Raw genomic sequence first — 8422 nt, 5'->3', positions numbered from 1 at the left:
CATAGGTTTTAGTCTGTTCAGTTAGTCTGCAGTCATAATTAGCTTCATACAAAAACATTACAGGCCTATGAGTTTTGCCACATTACATAGCTATGTAAATATACGTGAGTATGCTTAGGAAAAAGTGCATAAATACATGTAATGTTCACACCGAGACCCTGGTTTTCATTTCTCCTGTAGTTTTATAAAACTGGAATCAGAACCTGTTAATCAGACTCCTACTTCAGTGTGTGACATGATACCTGTTCGTTTGTGGATGTTTGTATGCAGATTGTATTTACGCACGTCAAAAGTTGCTTCATTCACACCATTAATCATTACCTTCCTTGGTTTTCGTGACATCTGCTGCGGTGCATCTTTACATAATATCATTATATCTGAAATGTCAAAGCAATACTGGACTGATCATAAGCAGCTGTATACACTTTACGGTAATCCTACTAGACAATACGCAGGGGTGGACAAAATTATTAGTAGGTCTAACAGGGCTGAAAATATAGACCTTTTTATGTTTTTTAATTAAAAATTAACGATTTAATTTTATAATGTTCATGAAACATACAGATGGTTGCTCTGAGCTCAACAAATAACAGATAAAGAGAGCTGTACTTATTTGGTCCAATTTTAACTTTAATATTTTTTATACCTTAATACCTTTTGCAGCAATTACAGCAGCACATCTGTCTGGCATAATGGCAGTGTATTTCCTGAGAACTTCAACACTAATGTTATACAATGCCTTCTGCCGTTCAAGCCAAAGACTCTTCTGGACTTCCCACAGATTCCTTCTATTGCAAGTTTTGTCAATCGTTCATTCAATATTAACTACAACGTTCCCTCAATAAATTCCTAATTTGCTGCTTGTTAATAGTAAGTATAGTTTTGGTATCGGGTAGTATTAGGTATGTAATATGCATGCTAATAAGCAACTAATGATTTTTAAAAACGTTTATTTATACTTAAATATGCTAAAACAATAGCTGTGGTTTCACTTGATTTTGATGGTCCCTTATGAATGTTCTTTTGACAATAAGTAACTTTGCACCTACATGTCAACTAACTTTCATTAGAGTGTTTAGTTGAAAAAAAAAACTGGATTTATTTGAAATAGATTAATTATTTAATTAATGTCCTCACAAAATAATTAATAAAAAGCTATTTCATGGTAGTGCATCTTTACAGATAAGAACAAATATTCCAGTCAAAATGAACTAAACTTTATATTACAGGTGTAACAGTAATGAAATAATAATTTTAATGCACAAACAATATAAAGTAAAGTAATAAAAATGTAAGAATCACTGCATCTTCACAGGACAATGACATGCAAATAAAAATAGAGGAAATATAGGAGATGGAAAATACCATTCATTCAGGACCATATATATATATATATATATATATAATAGAACTGAATGGAAAGTCTTCACCGTCATAGAACAGAAAGCGCGTGTGTGCATGTGTATTCGATCAGTAATGCTCCGTTGTCACGCTGCTGCCAACACGTAATCCATCTTTGCCATCTTGGAGGAGAATTCATTTGAAGTGACAGAGATGGATTCCAAAAGTTCCCTGGCAGTTTCCTGAATCTAATGCAACCACTGTGTGCTTTCTCTCTCTTTGTTTCCTCTCATCTATCTCAAAGTGCGTGATTCAAATCAATGAATCAACAAAAACGATTCATTTTGTAGGCTGGGATATAAGCAGCCTGCTTACATTTTGACTAATTACTGAAATTCAAGAAAAAGACTCCAATATAAGTCCAATATATGACTGTGAGCTGACCATACATCACATAAAAATGACAATTTGAGGTATCAAGGAAAGTAAAAGGCTTGGCTAACCAGCAAGAGAATCTTGGCTACTGACTCCTGGAATTATTGTTAACTACATTTTTAGACTCTAATATCCTCTTGTTGGCAAATCTTGTTCCTCCATCACGTGATATTCTGTAAAATGCTCATGCTGACAAGAGACCACCAATGACACAGCTTCCACACAAGCTCAAATTCACATGGAGTTTCCCTCTAGGTTTTTTTTTTTTTCGACGTTCCTTGTCCAAATCTTCACCTGATCTGCACTGATGTCAACCAGCAAATCTATTACATCACTTAAACGCAGCTTTCAAATTCACATCACAATCGTCAGATTCACTTGCCTTGTTCTTCAGAGTGTTGATCGCTTTGTTCTGCTGTCTTTAGATCCCAGCCTTTTCTCTTCCAAAAGAAAATCTTTGGGGAAATGTTTATATTCAAAGAATCTGGGGCATAGGTCTATAAAACCTTTGCTCTTGCTGTATGGTATCAGAAGAAAGGGAAGTCTCAAATGTTCAGCTAAAGTTGATAGCCTTAATATAACTTTATGCCTTTAAGCCAACACCACTTCATCTTTGCATAATCTATATTTATTGACTATGAATAAATGATTGTAGGTGATTACTGCCGTGAAGCAGCGTCTAATGCGTATCTGGTGGTGTATATTCCGCTGTAGCTGGTCACAAAAGGCCAGGAATATACCAGAAAAGCAAAATCCCATTAAAAGTTCTATTGCACCTGCAAAGTCGGCACAGTCTCGATCTCGCATGTGCCCTCTTGCATTCGTTTAGTTTTGTGCGTTCGGTTGCATTTACACATTTCTTATTGGCACAGAGGCATATAATCTCAAGGGTGGGAGGAAAATCAGCCATAATCACATGAAAGAGAATAAAAGAATGAAGAAGAGACACATGACGCACAAACGTTCAGCTCTGATCTGGATGTCTGCTTCAGTGTCATGCTCTGTACAGACTCTACTGGATAGACGGTGGGTGGCAGAGCGAGATATCTCTTTCTATAGCTCTGTTCCAAAACCGAGTAAGCTTGTTGTCTGCATAGGCAGTTACCTTATATGACAGCATCCTTACTTAACTGAAAACTCATAAATGAGTGATTCGAAATTCTCTACATAGGCAGTGATTCTCGTAATGATTCCACAGGCAGATCATTAGCACTCCTCATGAGAACTCATAAATGATAATGCTCACAGTTGATTCCAGTAGAATTATGGTTGCATGTTGCTAAGCTAATAAACAATTTGATATTCTAATAAGCATACAAGCGCTTGCAGTATCGAATGAAATACAATGATTAATTAATTACATGTCCCGTGCTATAAAACAGCTTTTAAAATATAACATATGTGTTTGGAGTGCCTGTTGTTGTTTAAAGGGATATATTTTATTTGATTTATTTAATTTGACAGCATGTTGTCATTAGATTACGGCATCTTGAAATCATGGCCACAACCAAATACAAACTCCAGTAGTGATTCATATTCAAAATTCTGTCTTGATTATTATTCATCATTCATCACAAACAATATAGACATCTTATATACATAGCCTGTAAATGCAAGCTACTTGTCGTTCTCCGTTTTTAAAAACTTCCAATACCGCGACTGACCAATCAGAATCAAGTAGTAAAGAACACTGTGTGCTGAATGCTTTGATTGTAGAAAAATCAGCAGCATGATGGGTCTTCACAACTCCTTTAGGAAGCTTGGTTTTGAAACGGCTTATATATCTTGCTATAGAGTACATATCTTTTCATTCTCAGCTCTGTTCTCCGGAGTGTGTGAGGAAAAAAGAGCTTATACTGTGTGGTTCCCCAGAAGTTTCGGAGAGCGTAAGTCTATGTAGAGAGAGGGACGTGGCTGCCTATGGAAGGAGGGGTGTAAGTATAGAGGGATGGGTTTATCTCCCGGTCTGTGTGGAGGATGATGTCTCCTGGAGTTTTAGACGGCCAAAGTAAATGACAACACAGGGGAACCAGGTAGAGCCAGAGCTGTCAGTCACACACAGACATAAGCTGCTTCAGAAAGCATAATGCAGGCTTTATGTGTGTGTGTGCAGATATTCTTGCAGTATCAGTTTGTGGACTAACAGGGATTACCAGCACTGAGCCGTCAAGGGAGTCACATAGCTATTAGTATCTGTATCCACCTTCCTCTATCTCTCGCCATCTCTCTGCCTCTTTTTGCCACATGAAACACTTCTTTCTGCAACTCACAGACTCTTCAGCATCTTTTTTTTTTTTTTGCTCTCTTCTTCCTTTGTCTGAACTTCTTTACCTTTTCTCTGAACTACATTTCAGAACAGTGTGTGAAAAGATCTGTGACGAATCACCTCGCCCAGACAGACTGTCTGAAGCTTCACATGCCACCAGGAATATTCATTTCTATCAGCAGACAGCAATCTCTACAGACATATATCATAATTGGAATGCACTTCTCTGACTTTGAGATCTAACCGCATCTCTCTCGCACACAACTTTTTTTATTTTCTGCTTGGTCAGAGAGAGGCGTCGTAACGTTAGAGGTAAAACTGTCAGTTTAAGTATTTAGAAATGTGCTACAGGGGTAAAAAGTAAAAAAAATAAAGAAAATTAGTTTTAATGTCTGGTTTATAATGTCATTTTTGTTCATGTTAATGGATTTTACAGAAACTGTCCGACTGGGACTTCACGTTTTGTTCCCATCAAGTTGATAATGTCTTACCAACAAGTTATGAGCAAGTTAATTATTTCATTGTTTTTCAATTTATTGTTCATATTAACATTTTTTTTTGTTTGTTTTGATTTGACTTCTTTCCCAGACTCACATGAAGGCAGATTGCATAGTTAAACCAGTAGGTGTCGACAAGTAAGTGTCTTTAAGACTTATGGTGTGCTCATGACATATCATAATCAATTACCTTGATTACAAAATACCAATTTGTTAAAAGCTTTCATGTCCTTGTAGAACTTGTAGCCCACTCCATCACCTCAAATTTATTTCCCGCTATATTTAGGTATTTTTATTGCAATAAGTGGGTGCTTTTGAGTGAGTCATTGAATCATTTAACTAATTCATTCAAAACACTGAATCTTTAGGGACTAACAATTTTTTCGATTTTTATAAGGTCAGTTTTTGAATTGTACTTTGAATTAGTAACACCAGCATCATCAATTCCCGTATCTGTCGACTATGTAATTAGATAATGGTTGGAATATTTTACAAGTCACAAACACCAACAAATTTAAATAGTCTACTATATATGCTTAATGTGATTCTAATCTATACTCATGAACATGTATCCCATCAGACAGTGCTTTCTGTCAAACTCAGAAGCAAAGAAACAAACAGCTTGCAAAGCAGAATGAACTTGAAACACTCTTATCTTTCATCAGTCCATATCTGTAGCCAAACGTTTGTTTGCACAGCCGCGACTTCTGTTTTTCACTGCAGGCAAAGTTTCAACTCTGTGTTTTTTTTAACGTCGGTCCTTTGAAACAAACATGGATTTGTTATTTTAATGACTTCAACCCATTAACTTTGTCTGTCTTTTATACTTCACTTGTGGAAAGCTTGTTTCTTTCTTTCTTTACTGAACAATTACCTTGCCTGGTACGTTCATCCAAAAAATAAAAATTATGCTGTCATTCAGTCACCCCCACATCATTACAAATCCAGACCCTTTTTTTTTTTTTTTTTTTTTCTTTTTTCAGAACTTTTATTTTTGGCTGAACTATCCCCAGCAGCAGCAGCAGCAAGGTTTTATAATGTAGTTTGGCAAACTAAAAACGCAACACAATACTGATATTCTTACATGAATTATAATTATGTTTATATTAAATAATCACCTTTTTCATAGTTGACTGAAGCTCTATGGTTGGCTTTCAGGAGCATTACCTACCATATTTTGAGAAAAAAAAAAAAAAAAGTAACACACTTTTCTAAAATTATTATGCAATGCAAATTGGCCCCAAACTATAATTTCTGCATGGGTCAAAATGCGTTCATGTGAATTAATGAATGTGTGTGTGTGTGTGTGTGTGTGTGTGACAACATCCTCGAAAGAATTTAGGCCACCTCAGAACAGCTGCCTCAGCCTTCAGCGGGACTACTTCAAACACATCGTTTCCAATCTAGTCGAGAGCGAGTGAAAATAATCGGAAGGAAGTGTAATGATTGAGCGGAATAAAAATAAGAAACCTTTTTTTTTTTTTTTTTTCTTGTTTGTGAGCTTCACTCATTCAATCATGTGCAATTTGCCGGGGTAATTGAGGTGGGGCGAATAGGAAAGAGTTAAGCAATTAAGAGTTCACGGGTCGCAGCTGTGTTCTGACACGCCGTCATTAGTTTTCTGATGATCTGCTTTTTTCTGTTGCCTCCCTCAGGTTTTCTCAGGCCAGGAGAGAGTTTCAGATTAGAACATCTGGAGTTTCATGTTGAAACGGCATCGTTCTCCCACCGAGACCCGAGTGAAACCATTAGGCCAATGAAGACAGAAGAGCAAGTTTGACTGCGCCGACGCACGCAGCTTTCCGGTACGCTCTTTAATCACCGCTTATCTGCAGGAGCACAGTTAAACACCTTCCTCTCCCTCCTGTTGAAATCTACATCACTCCCACAAGCCTCGGCCCTTCATCTCTCTCTCCCTTTAATGTAATGTCATTGTTTTCAGTTGTACTTTGTTTCCTCTCTCTTTTTCCCCAAGTTTGAGAAAACAGCCTGCGCCGCTGATATGTGTGCCAACTATGACAAAAGCGCTGCTGAGGAATGTTGCCGTGTGTCTATATGATAGAATGCTGGGTAAATATAGCTGTCGTTTTCATACGGGTCTGTTTCTGCACCATTGTTTTCGCTGACAGAATGAAAACACAAGGCCCAAACAGATGCAGAAGAATACGGTACACCGTGCATACATTCAGTCATCTATTTTCTCTTTTTGTGTGTTCTGTCTAGCGTTTTATTGACCGTTACAATTATATAGTTCGAAAAGGCTTTGCGGCAATTATAGTGAGAAGAATTATTTTTAGCTACTTTTAATCAAAAAGCGCATTTTAAAGGGAGTTTGTGCACATGTATTAAATATATATTATAAAAAATATATTCAGATGTTCGTTTTTTTTTTCTTTATCTTCTTAACTGCTATTAGGTGTAAAAAATTAATGGTGGTTTTTTGGACACATGCATGTTTCAAAGTTGTGTGCCCCCTTTTTTGTCAACACCGTCAGACATTCATTAAAATGTAATAAAATAATTTCATGACTCTAAAGTTCACCTCTGCAGAGTACATCACTGTCAGGCAGGCTCTGCTAAGTTTTATAGTTTTTGAATATTTTAAATGGTAATATGTCACAACACCATCTTCCATTTTCATTTTCTTCTGAAGCTGGTCCCATTAGCATCTAGCATTAACAGAAAAAAAAAACAAAATGGCTACTACATGAACTCTATTTGTTTTGTGAGAGAAATAGCAAATTTGTCAAAACCGTCAGATATGACCATGTAGCATAATCACTGTTTGTTGCGTTTGTTTTAATACAGTAACTGATTGATTCAAAGCATTTGGTTAAATTATTACAAATTCGGGTTTTCTTCACCGTTGTCAGATGTGTCAACTATATTTTGATAAAATTGCATTGTGATTTCTTATGGAGTTGTTGGTCACGTGTGAAACTTTAATCTGTCTGCTAAAATGACATTGTGTCAAAAACATATTCAATGCTGTTAAAGATAAAAATTTTAATTAAATTACAATGTCCAAAGTAAAAAAAACAAGACGAAACACAGCTGAATCTTTTGAATGAAGGACAATTTTGAGAATCGTCTCGTGGTTGTCATTAAGAAGGCGATGTCATGTAGGTCTGGGATACCACCCTGTTTTTGTTCTGTCCGGATCTGTATCTCAGTAGTCCGGCTCTCATGTGACATTCTCATCAGCTGCATCACACATGGCATTTCCTTTTGACATTAGATCAAGCAGAGGGCTGGGAACAGAGGAAGCGGACTAATTGATGGATCGATTGCTAATCAACACAGCAAATCAGTGCGACTGGTATTAAGCGTTCCCTCTTAAAAAGTCATTTACAGCACAGTTAATTGAGAAGGTCATCCAAAAATGAAATAGCTGTCATTACTTACTTACCGTGTTGTCATGTCATCTACTGTATGTAAAACAAAAAGGGAAATTTGTACGCAGATCTTTTCCATATTATGAGAACAGGCTACCAAACTGTAAAAGCTGTCTTATTTGTGCAATATTTCCTGTAATACCACATTATACAGTAGTTTAGTTTGAAGAACAGACCTAAACGTACTTGTTTTCAGTCGTGTTCTTTTCCCTGCCAGAGCTTTAAATGAAGACGCATTCACGTCATTCCTGTAGCTCGAACAGTAGAGCATGACGCTTTTGCAAGTTGCTTTGAATAGAAGCATCCGCCAAATGCATAAATGTAAATTTTGTCAGTTTTGATGCCAAAATTCCGTGGAGAGTAAAACTTGGATTATTGTGAGTTTTCCCATGAATAACAACCTAAATTTCTGTATTTTCTGCCCACACAAAGTTATCACATGATTTCAGAAGACTCAGGCATGAGTCATTATTTGTCCTGATTTATAA

The 8422-nt window shown here is 36.6% G+C and overlaps 1 long non-coding RNA gene across 1 annotated transcript in view; it reads left to right on the top strand.

The window, feature by feature from the left end:
• LOC122351998 overlaps window positions 1–6969 on the top strand; it is a 163454-nt gene extending 156485 nt beyond the window's left edge. The window contains exon 5 of the long non-coding RNA XR_006251827.1: window positions 6195–6969. This is a non-coding gene — a long non-coding RNA (uncharacterized LOC122351998). The remainder of the gene's footprint in view (window positions 1–6194) is intronic.
• Window positions 6970–8422: the final 1453 nt, after the last annotated feature.

The sequence above is a fragment of the Puntigrus tetrazona genome, chromosome 9 (genome assembly GCF_018831695.1).
Source record: "Puntigrus tetrazona isolate hp1 chromosome 9, ASM1883169v1, whole genome shotgun sequence".
NCBI classification, from domain to species: domain Eukaryota; kingdom Metazoa; phylum Chordata; class Actinopteri; order Cypriniformes; family Cyprinidae; genus Puntigrus; species Puntigrus tetrazona.
Note: the sequence above shows the minus strand (reverse complement) of the source record. Positions and strands in the feature narration are given on the sequence as shown.